This window comes from Ambystoma mexicanum, chromosome 10 (genome assembly GCF_040938575.1).
Source record: "Ambystoma mexicanum isolate Mex_15411 chromosome 10, UKY_AmexF1_1, whole genome shotgun sequence".
Classification (NCBI taxonomy): domain Eukaryota; kingdom Metazoa; phylum Chordata; class Amphibia; order Caudata; family Ambystomatidae; genus Ambystoma; species Ambystoma mexicanum.
Genome location: NC_090932.1, coordinates 1,122,581,350 through 1,122,593,135, shown reverse-complemented (window position 1 = coordinate 1,122,593,135; position 11,786 = coordinate 1,122,581,350). Strand labels below are relative to the sequence as shown.

At 50.3% G+C, this 11,786-nt stretch overlaps 1 protein-coding gene across 3 annotated transcripts in view; it reads left to right on the top strand.

Moving 5' to 3' along the window:
• The first annotated feature begins 247 nt into the window (after positions 1-247).
• The window catches only part of LOC138492054 (protein transport protein Sec24C-like), a 255,965-nt gene continuing 244,426 nt past the window's right edge, over positions 248-11,786 (top strand). The window contains exon 1 of one of the 3 annotated variants that reach the window (XM_069619003.1): positions 248-423. The gene's annotated coding sequence lies outside the window, so the exon portion shown is untranslated. The remainder of the gene's footprint in view (positions 424-11,786) is intronic. The other 2 variants (XM_069619001.1, XM_069619002.1) reach the window with 2 other exon arrangements.

The following is an 11,786-nucleotide window of genomic DNA, read 5'->3' as shown; positions in this document are numbered from 1 at the left end:
TCGCGTATAATTGTTGTGGGGACACTCTGGAGACTTCTCATGTGCGTGTATGGGCATGGAGGGTCTTACGTGTGTATGGGAATACTGAGACTACCTCCCGAATTCCCACTTTCCATGGATGTTGTCTGCCCTGCTGAACTGATTTATTGTCCGCCCAACACCTTCTTTTCTTAAAGCGCCTTTGCCTTTAACGTGGGGGAGGTGCCCGTAATGGCAATGCTGACAGCTGCTATCGTAGGAGGCTACCGGGAAGGCTGTGCATCGCTGAGAGATGGGGGGTCTGTGTGCAGGGGGCAGTAACCGGGCACTGAAGCCCTTCAAGACCGGCCCAGGAAAAGAGGCTGCGTGATTCTCGGAAGGTACCCTCCCCATCGCACACCAATATACTCTCACAAACGGTCGACCAACGGTCCTAAGGTACAGGTGAGGACGGAGGTTCATTGTCTGAGAGATGGGTGTGGAGCCCAGGGCGGTGATGCACGTCTGATCAAAGACACGTTGCCACAGCGTTGTGTGGGTCAGGGTTGTGGTACATTGTCATAGCTGTGCATGGGTGCACGTGTTCGAACAGGGGTGGCGCTGCACGGAGTTGTCTGCATCAATGGGGTTGTCTGTATGTCATCATGTCTGTGTTTTATTGTTTGCATTCCTGTACTAGTAGTGTTGCTTCTGTTTTGCATTCTGGTACTTGTGGTTTTGTTTTTCCTTCACATAATACAGCGGAAAGAACAGGACTGAACGAGGCAGATTGCCCACTAGTGACTAACATAGGACAAGCGGAGAGCTCTGTGTTCAGTGTTATCAACACAGCTGTGCGTGGCGGGCCCCAGTACGGGAAGATCTGGGGCTCCTGCAGGGCACAATTGAGTAGCGTTGGCAACATGTGTATGCGCCCTATTGTGGAATAGCAGGGGGTGCTGCAGGTCACGACTGGAGAGCATCCGTAGAGCTTTGCATTTATTGCAATCATGGAAGTGTAGGGACGGGGAAGGGGGTGCAGACCATGAACGCGGAAAGCCACAGAGTTGTGTATTGGCTGCTGTTGTGGACTAGCATGTAGGCTCTGCAGGGCATTATTAAAGGGGTACCCACACACCTATGTGTTTTTTCTAGTAGTGGAATAACAGGGGTGCTGCAGGGCATGCCTGGGGTGCATCCACGGAGCCCTGTGATGGTTCCAGTAATGGGATATCAGGGAGTGCTGCAGGGCATGCCTGGGGTGCATCCACGGAGCCCTGTGATGGTTCCAGTAATGGGATATCGGGGAGTGCTGCAGGGCATGCCTGGGGTGCATCCACGGAGCCCTGTGATGGTTCCAGTAAAGGGATAGCAGGGGTGCTGCTGGGCATGCCTGGGGTGCATCCACAGAGCCCTGTGATGGTTCCAGTAATGGGGTAGCAGGGGTGCCACGGGTCAGGATTGAGGTGCATCCACGGAGCCATGTGATGGTTCCAGTAATGGGATAGCAGGAGTGCTGCAGGGCATGCCTGGGGTGCATCCACGGAGCCCTGTGATGGTTCCAGTAATGGGGAAGCAGGGGTGCTGCAGGGCATGCCTGGGGTGCATCCACGGAGCCCTTTGATGGTTCCAGTAATGGGATATCGGGGAGTGCTGCAGGGCATGCCTGGGGTGCATCCACGGAGCCCTGTGATGGTTCCAGTAAAGGGATAGCAGGGGTGCTGCTGGGCATGCCTGGGGTGCATCCACGGAGCCCTGTGATGGTTCCAGTAATGGGGAAGCAGGGGTGCCACGGGTCAGGATTGAGGTGCATCCACAGAGCCCTTTGATGGTTCCAGTAATGGGATATCGGGGAGTGCTGCAGGGCATGCCTGGGGTGCATCCACGGAGCCCTGTGATGGTTCCAGTAATGGGGTAGCAGGGGTGCCACGGGTCAGGATTGAGGTGCATCCACGGAGCCATGTGATGGTTCCAGTAATGGGATAGCAGGGGTGCCGCTGGGCATGCCTGGGGTGCATCCACGGAGCCCTGTGATGGTTCCAGTAATGGGATAGCAGGGGTGCTGCAGGGCATGCCTGGGGTGCATCCACGGAGCCCTGTGATGGTTCCAGTAATGGGGAAGCAGGGGTGCCACGGGTCAGGATTGAGGTGCATCCACAGAGCCCTGTGATGGTTCCAGTAATGGGATATCAGGGAGTGCTGCAGGGCATGCCTGGGGTGCATCCACGGAGCCCTGTGATGGTTCCAGTAATGGGATAGCAGGGGTGCTGCAGGGCATGCCTGGGGTGCATCCACGGAGCCCTGTGATGGTTCCAGTAATGGGGAAGCAGGGGTGCCACGGGTCAGGATTGAGGTGCATCCACAGAGCCCTGTGATGGTTCCAGTAATGGGATAGCAGGGGTGCTGCAGGGCATGCCTGGGGTGCATCCACGGAGCCCTGTGATGGTTCCAGTAATGGTGTAGCAGGGGTGCTGCAAGGCATGCCTGGGGTGCATCCACGGAGCCTTGTGATGGTTCCAGTAATGGGATATCGGGGAGTGCTGTAGGGCATGCTTGGGGTGCATCCACGGAGCCCTGTGATGGTTCCAGTGATGGGATAGCAGGGGTGCTGCAGGGCATGCCTGGGGTGCATCCACGGAGCCCTGTGATGGTTCCAGTAATGGGATATCAGGGAGTGCTGCAGGGCATGCCTGGGGTGCATCCACCGAGCCCTGTGATGGTTCCAGTAATGGGGAAGCAGGGGTGCTGCAGGGCATGCCTGGGGTGCATCCACCGAGCCCTGTGATGGTTCCAGTAATGGGGAAGCAGGGGTGCTGCAGGGCATGCCTGGGGTGCATCCACGGAGCCCTGTGATGGTTCCAGTAAAGGGATAGCAGGGGTGCTGCAGGGCATGCCTGGGGTGCATCCACGGAGCCCTGTGATGGTTCCAGTAATGGGGAAGCAGGGGTGCCACGGGTCAGGATTGAGGTGCATCCACAGAGCCCTGTGATAGTTCCAGTAATGGGATAGCAGGGGTGCTGCAGAGCATGCCTGGGGTGCATCCACGGAGCCCTGTGATGGTTCCAGTAATGGGATAGCAGGGGTGCTGCAGGGCATGCCTGGGGTGCATCCACGGAGCCCTGTGATGGTTCCAGTAATGGGATATCGGGGAGTGCTGTAGGGCATGCCTGGGGTGCATCCACGGAGCCCTGTGATGGTTCCAGTAATGGGATAGCAGGGGTGCTGCAGGGCATGCCTGGGGTGCATCCACGGAGCCCTGTGATGGTTCCAGTAATGGGATAGCAGGGGTGCTGCAGGGCATGCCTGGGGTGCATCCACAGAGCCCTGTGATGGTTCCAGTAATGGGGAAGCAGGGGTGCCACGGGTCAGGATTGAGGTGCATCCACAGAGCCCTGTGATGGTTCCAGTAATGGGATATCGGGGAGTGCTGCAGGGCATGCCTGGGGTGCATCCACAGAGCCCTGTGATGGTTCCAGTAATGGGATAGCAGGGGTGCTGCTGGGCATGCCTGGGGTGCATCCACGGAGCCCTGTGATGGTTCCAGTAATGGGATAGCAGGGGTGCTGCTGGGCATGCCTGGGGTGCATCCACGGAGCCCTGTAATGGGATAGCAGGGGTGCTGCTGGGCATGCCTGGGGTGCATCCACAGAGCCCTGTGATGGTTCCAGTAATGGGGAAGCAGGGGTGCCACGGGTCAGGATTGAGGTGCATCCACAGAGCCCTGTGATAGTTCCAGTAATGGGATAGCAGGGGTGCTGCAGGGCATGCCTGGGGTGCATCCACGGAGCCCTGTGATGGTTCCAGTAATGGGGTAGCAGGGGTGCCACGGGTCAGGATTGAGGTGCATCCACGGAGCCCTGTGATGGTTCCAGTAAAGGGATAGCAGGGGTGCTGCTGGGCATGCCTGGGGTGCATCCACAGAGCCCTGTGATGGTTCCAGTAATGGGGAAGCAGGGGTGCCACGGGTCAGGATTGAGGTGCATCCACAGAGCCCTGTGATAGTTCCAGTAATGGGATAGCAGGGGTGCTGCAGGGCATGCCTGGGGTGCATCCACGGAGCCCTGTGATGGTTCCAGTAATGGGGTAGCAGGGGTGCCACGGGTCAGGATTGAGGTGCATCCACGGAGCCCTGTGATGGTTCCAGTAATGGGATACCAGGGGTGCTGCAGGGCATGCCTGGGGTGCATCCACGGAGCCCTGTGATGGTTCCAGTAATGGGATAGCAGGGGTGCTGCAGGGCATGCCTGGGGTGCATCCACAGAGCCCTGTGATGGTTCCAGTAATGGGGTAGCAGGGGTGCCACGGGTCAGGATTGAGGTGCATCCACAGAGCCCTGTGATGGTTCCAGTAATGGGATATCGGGGGTGCTGCAGGGCATGCCTGGGGTGCATCCACGGAGCCCTGTGATGGTTCCAGTAATGGGATATCGGGGAGTGCTGTAGGGCATGCCTGGGGTGCATCCACAGAGCCCTGTGATGGTTCCAGTAATGGGATATCAGGGAGTGCTGCAGGGCATGCCTGGGGTGCATCCACGGAGCCCTGTGATGGTTCCAGTAATGGGATAGCAGGGGTGCTGCAGGGCATGCCTGGGGTGCATCCACGGAGCCCTGTGATGGTTCCAGTAATGGCATAGCAGGGGTGCTGCAGGGCATGCCTGGGGTGCATCCACGGAGCCCTGTGATGGTTCCAGTAATGGCATAGCAGGGGTGCTGCAGGGCATGCCTGGGGTGCATCCACGGAGCCCTGTGATGGTTCCAGTAATGGGATATCGGGGAGTGCTGCAGGGCATGCCTGGGGTGCATCCACGGAGCCCTGTGATGGTTCCAGTAATGGGATATCGGGGAGTGCTGCTGGGCATGCCTGGGGTGCATCCACGGAGCCCTGTGATGGTTCCAGTAATGGGATATCGGGGAGTGCTGCAGGGCATGCCTGGGGTGCATCCACGGAGCCCTGTGATGGTTCCAGTAATGGGGTATCGGGGAGTGCTGCAGGGCATGCCTGGGGTGCATCCATGGGTCAGGATTGAGGTGCATCCACAGAGCCCTGTGATGGTTCCAGTAATGGGCTACCAGGGGTGCTGCAGGGCATGCCTGGGGTGCATCCACAGAGCCCTGTGATGGTTCCAGTAATGGGATAGCAGGGGTGCCACGGGTCAGGATTGAGGTGCATTCATAGAGCATTTGCAGTAATGGAACAGTAGGGGACAGGCAAGGTGCTGAAGACCATGACTGAGGAGTACCCACGGACGGCTGCTGTCATGGACTAGAATGGGGGGGTCAGCCGGCCATTATTAAGGGGGAACCCGCACAGCTATGTGTGGGTTCCAGTAGTGGAATAACAGGTGCTGCAGGAGGTGCATCCACCGAGCCTTCCTAATGGTTGCAGTAATGGAATATATGGGGTGTTGCAGGTCATGACTGAGGTGCATCCACAGAGCTGTGTATTTGTTGCAGCAATGTACAGTAGTGGGAGAGTGCCCAGACCCTCATCGGGGCACACTCTCATTGTTGTGCATTGGTTGCTGTTGTGGACTATCATTTGGGGTCTGCATGGCATGATTAAGGGGGAACCCACGCAGGTCATGACTGAGGTGCATTCATAGAGTATTGTGTATTCCAGTAATAGAATAGGGGTGCTGTAGATCATGACTGAGGCGCATCCACAGAGCTGTGTGTAGGTTTGAGTGGTGGAATTGAGAGGGATTGCTGCTTAGCATGACTAAGGTGCGCCCAGAGGCCTGTGTAAAGGTTGCAGTACTGGAATACCAAGGGTGCTGCAATCATGAGGTGCATCTTTGGAGCTGTCCATGGCTTCCTGATCTGGAAAACGTGGGGTGCGGCTGGGCATGTCTGAGGTGCATCCATAGAGCTATGTATATTCCAGAAGTGGAATTGAACGAGCATGCTGCATATCATGATTGAGGTGCGTTCACAGAGCTGTGTGCGGGTTCCAGTAGTGAAATATCAGGAGTGCTTCAGATCATCTTTGAAGTCCATCCATAAAGCTTTGTATTGGTTCCTTTTGAGGGATAATAGGGCGTTTTGCAGATTATGACCGACGAGCACCCACGAAGCTGTGTGTGGATTCCAGTAGTGAAATAAAAGGGGGTACTGCAGAGTATGTCTGAGGTGCATCCACAGAGCACTATATAGGTTCTTCAGTGGGAAACAGGGGTTCTGACTGCAAGGCATGACTGGAGTGCATAAAACATACATCAGGAATAACTCAATATCTGCAGTGTCAGAAATGCAAAGGGCACGAAGAAGATGCAAATGACCAAAGAAAGGAGGAAACAATTGTGAAACAATGAATAACAGCATACGAATTGGAAAAGCTTTAATCAATAAATATTTTAAAAAGCCACTCTGTGGTTAAGACATTTAACACACTAAGATATACACACAATCACAAAGACATTCAAAATTCGGCAACATACAGATTTGACAGCTAAAAATGTAAAGCTAAATAACAAGTGAATAAAGTGCCGTGGTGACTCTTGTACTAACAAAGTTAGCACTGACTAGTAAAGTAGACTAGTCTGAAAACTAATTTTAGATCTCATGGAGTTCAGTTTCTCAATGTAGTAACAGATGTGTATAGATAGGTCATTTCAATTTTACAGTGGCTACAGCTCGACATGTTTCTGTTAATAAATCCCAATAAATCAGAGCACATTCTTCAGGAGATAGTAGATAAAGTCACACATTGTCTAAGTGTCCATAATTTGATACCTCATATGTATTCTTGCAAAAAGAGCTAATGTCTCTTTCAAACTTCGGATTTTCACACCGCAGAATACCAAATGACCAAAAATAGCCATTAGTGCTTGCAAAAAGAGAGGAACATTAGTCTACTCGCCAAACCCAGAGGCGGCATAGACAAATGATAGCATTACCTCTCTGTGGCTGTGATAGGGTTCTCTTTCAATAGGCACAGTGAAACTGCCAGATCCTTTAATTGGATATGCACCTGTGAACACATCAATTGTGGGGTTTGAGAGCTCTATTTAAATTCTCTGATTTCTGATGCAACGCAAAACTGATCTTAGTGCAAACCACCCCCCAGGGGTTCTGGCACTAATGATTTTAAGACAACTATTTACCTAGTTAGATAACCTCATCTGTGCCGGTATCTCGCAGATGCTAGCATCAAATGGAGAACAACCTTCCTAATGCAGGGATCGCTGTTCGGTTGGTTCTCTGTATAGTAGGCTGCAATGTGAATCAAGCGCAGTCCTAATATTAAAGAGCATCAAGATATCTGTGAGCATCAAAGGCTCCCACATTAAATCAAGCTGACCTAGCAAACGTGGTGGTTAGGAATAATGGGACGAGAGATTTACTTGGTGTAGTGAAAAATTCTGTTACTTGCAATGGTAGCAGCTTATGGGGAGCTGTAAGAAAATAAATACATATGCTCCAGTAAATAGCAGCGCTTCTAGATATAAGAATATTTCTTTTTGTATAGGTCCGAAAGGGTAGCAAGAGCTTACCCTGCGCCGTGTGTGCCAGTAGTTACTATTATTTTTTGTTTATTTGTATATGGTTATAAATAACCTTTACAAAAAGTTTGAAAAGATTTACAAATTAAAAACGTATCAATTAAAATGAAAAGGCAATATCAACATCAAAACAAAGCATAGACTCACAGCATATATATACAATTTACCATCATTACATTACATAGAAAAAGAAAAGGATAAACCTATTCACAACCTAAAATCTTATCGTCAATCGATTCGAATCAAAAAGGAATAATGAACAAGAGGAGGAAAAAGTTCTTAAAGGGAAGCCAAAACATACAGAAAAGAATTCTACTTATATGCTTATTTGGTCAACATTTTCTATCTGTAGTTCACTTTTTGTTTCTAATTTACATACATATTTCAAGTACTTCACAATAGCTATTTGTAACGATTTATCTTTTCCGTGTAGCATTTTCCACCATAGTGATTGCAAATTGATTAAGCCCGTAGGAGCAACAAATTTGCTAAAGTACTGTAACCGCTGTGGTCTTAGTACTGAGCAGTATATCATCAAATGCTCCAAAGTCTCTACCACTCCAACTTCCTCACAGAATCTACAACTTTGATCCCGGCCTAACTCGTTGCTTCGAGCAAATAGAATTTCTCTAGTAGGAAAGGCATTACACCTGAAACGCGTAAATAGGTGTCTGGCCGATTTAGCGGGGAACAATACTAGATATGTTTCAGCACTGCCCAGTTTTTTATAGTGGGTTACCAGGTGTTTTTGGAACCTTGCGGCCCCCACAATGCGCATTGTAGTGTCCCAGTCCCCGCACTCCAGACATTTTTACTTTATTTGGTTTAAACATTAAGAGTTCAGGTGTGAAGCCCAACTGTTCCAATTATTTCATGCATTCTTCCTTGAGTTCGAGCGTATAAGTAGAAGTAGTATTATTACTGCGTATACCCGAGCCCAAGAGATCATATAGGGTTCCTCTCGCTGTTGTCACCAGTTTCCTAAGTAGGGAGAGTTTATTTCCACATTATCAGACATGACAGAGAGTTTAGGCCTAGTTCATAACGTAGTACTACCAACGGTATACACTTCGGTAAGCATGGTAAGATTATACTTAAAACCGTCCTTCATATTTATTCAATTTGTCCATAAACCAACAGGGGAAAAGCTCCAATCCGTAGCAAAGCTGTGGTAATATTTTTTGCGTAAAACTGGTAGAATTGAACATTTTCCATATTTGCTATCCATATTTTGCAGTTGAAGCGGTAGCGGTTTAATTTTAGCATCCATATGTTGTCTATCATTGGATTTCTGTTTATTACCAAAGATTGGATAGCCCAAGTATCGTATATTAGGCTTTACCACCAGTTTTATGTGGTTCAAATACCAGGAATATTGTTTTACGTAGGGGCGTTGATGTAGTCGAATAACAACTGTTTTGTTCTCATTAATCAATAAATGATTTCCTTCAGTATAATCTCGAAATCTGCACAGCAGGTGCTGTAGCCCTGTGGGAGAGTGATCAAAAAGCATAAAATCGTCTGCATATGCAGACCAGCAGATTTTAATTCCCTCGACCATCAGGGGTACAAAAGCCACCTCTTCCACCCCCTCCCAAACATCTGAGACATATAGGTTGAATATAGTGGGCACAAAGACGCACCCCTGTCAAAGGCCATTCGGAGCGTCAATTTAATTGGAGAGACTACCCTCGTTATTCAAGCAGACCTGCAGTTGAGATCCCTCGTGTAGCTCTATTAAAATGGAGAGGAGGACAGGGGGCATTCCCAGGTGTTTTAACTTTCCCCACAGCACTGTTCGATCTACTTTGTCGAACGCCATTGACAAGTCAATAGATGCGATGTAAATTGGCACGGCGTCCTTTCTCCATGCTTTGTCCTGCATAACAGTTAACAAGAGCCCTCCCACATCAGTCCCCACATTTTTCCTGACGCCAAATTGAAACTTGGACAAGATGCCATTTTTATTAATCCAAGTATGAATATGATTTAGGATAAGCCCTGAAAAAAATGTTTGAGTCCGCATCCAATAAGGCTATTGGCCGATAGTTGAGAGGATTGGAGCGGTCACCCTTTTTATATATTGGTATCACAAAAGAAATTTGCCAGGAAGCTGGAATGATTCGGGACTGAAGGATATCCTGGAACAGTAAATGTTAAATGATAAAGGTATTTGTACCGCGCACCGTCGCCAACGGAATTGGTCCCCAGGCGCTCTGGCGGATCTGCAAATGATAAGGGGGGATGGGTTAGTAAGGTGAAGGAGTAGGATAGTGAGAGGAGTGGTGTTCTGTTGGAAGCTTCAACTCAGTATACACCGGGTGCTGAGCTTTGGTGCGGGTTTTGGATCGGTGTCAGTTCGCATGTGCTGTTGCTCCGGCTTATGTTTTGTTGCAGTGTTGTGAAGTGCGTGCGGCTTGTGGTGCGAGAGATGGTTGTGTGAGTTTTTGAGTGAGATAAGTATGCAGAGTTTGAGGTTATATTGGTTAGTGGGTTACCTGACCTTTTGCATGCTAACATTCACAGTATGGTCTAAGTGTGGCACTTGTTGGCTTTCCCAATCCTATCTAGGTGCGGTGCAGGCCAATGTTCAGAGTTCTATCCAGGTGTGGGCATGCTAACATTCACAGCCTTATCTAGATGCAGTGCAGGCTGGTGTTCACCGTTCTGAGTGTGGCACATGCTAACATTCAAGTTTCATCTAGGCGCGGGCATGCTATCCTTCTGTCAAAATCCTATCTAGATGCGATGCAGGCTAATGTTCACAATTCTATCTAAGTATGGCCATGCCAATATTCACAATTCTATCTAAGTGTGCATATGCTAATATTTACCAGTTCTATCTAAGTGCAGACATGCTAATATTCACAATTCTGTCCAGACGCGACGCAGGCCAATGTTCACAATTCTATCTAAGTGTGGACATGCTAATATTCACAATTCTATCTAAGTGTGGACATGCTAATATTATGGCACTCTATGTTATTTGGAGGTAAGGTAGAGTGGCAGGGGTTGTCTGGAGTAGAGTGATTGCTCTACTCCCCACCCATGCCACACTCACAGTTTTTGTTGGTGTCTGTTGACTGCTGGCTTCCTTGGCGTCCCCTGCGGACACCTGCAGACACATCTTGAAGCCGCCAATGTAGGAGCTGCCCTTTGCCTCGTGGTCCCTCGCCACGGGGGCTGCCGGGCAGAGGGCTGCTGTCATGATCCCTGCTTCCAAGGGGTCAGGACTTGCCCCACGACCTTGGAAGCAGGCCCATAACTCTGATTCCAGGAACCAGCCAGTCCCGATTGGGACCTTTTGGACCTTGTCCTGGCATCAGTGGCGCCAGGCTCATGATGGTGACCGGTCCCGGCACTGGAAGCGCCGGGCTCATATCTCATATTAGGTAAGAGTGCTTGGTGGACCTACCTGTAGCAGACCATGCTGCTTACTTACCAGCTAACTGGTCTCCTGATCCTTCTCTGCCTGGGACTACTTTTCTGTCTGGGTGGAGCAGGAGCCACTCCCTGGAAGAAGAACACTGGAACTCTTCTAGAAATCTGGAACTCTTTTCTTACCTGGGTGGGGCCGTGGAAGAAGACGCCTAAGCACTACAGAAGGCTATTTAAACCACACCCGATTGGTTTCACGTGCTTCGCGTTATTCTGCATCTGCAGCAGGACGCTCACCGTGTCAGCTCCAGGAAACCTCCAGCTCCAGATCCTGTGAATACTAAATAACCTGCTGGAATCCAACCTTCAGTCTTCTTCAGTATTCTGCAGCTCCTGCAAGACAAGGGCACAGGTTAGGCTAAAGCAAGGGCAGCGAATCTACTTACCTAATCCAGCGGCAGCATCCGAAGCGCCTTTTTCTGCCTTTCTCTTTCGGCATCCGACATCTGCAAAGAGAAAGAACTTCGGTCAGGAATATTCAACCACAGAGCCTGCTTACCTGTGTTACGCCCATACCAACTCAGCTCGCGCTGCATTTCGGCACCTGCAAAGACAAAAGAGACATTACGGTGCATTCTACAGCGCTAGAATAGTCTTTCTACTTACGTGCCATTAGAAGGATAATCTTCATCGCCACAGCATCTAAAAAGGGAAAAGACATAGACTTTAAAGACTTAAGACTTTTGAACGAGAAGAGAACAATCTAAAAGGAACTTTAGTACTTACAAGGCACGCTCGTGCATTAACGGCGTCTTCGCTCTCAGCAAATCCTCTGCTATCAAGAGGCAGAGCTCGCATCCAGTGAAGCAACTGGACCCAGCGCCCCTGCACAAGACGCAGGATGGAGAGCCCGGCAATTACCTACATAAGGTAAGCGCAATAACAATCC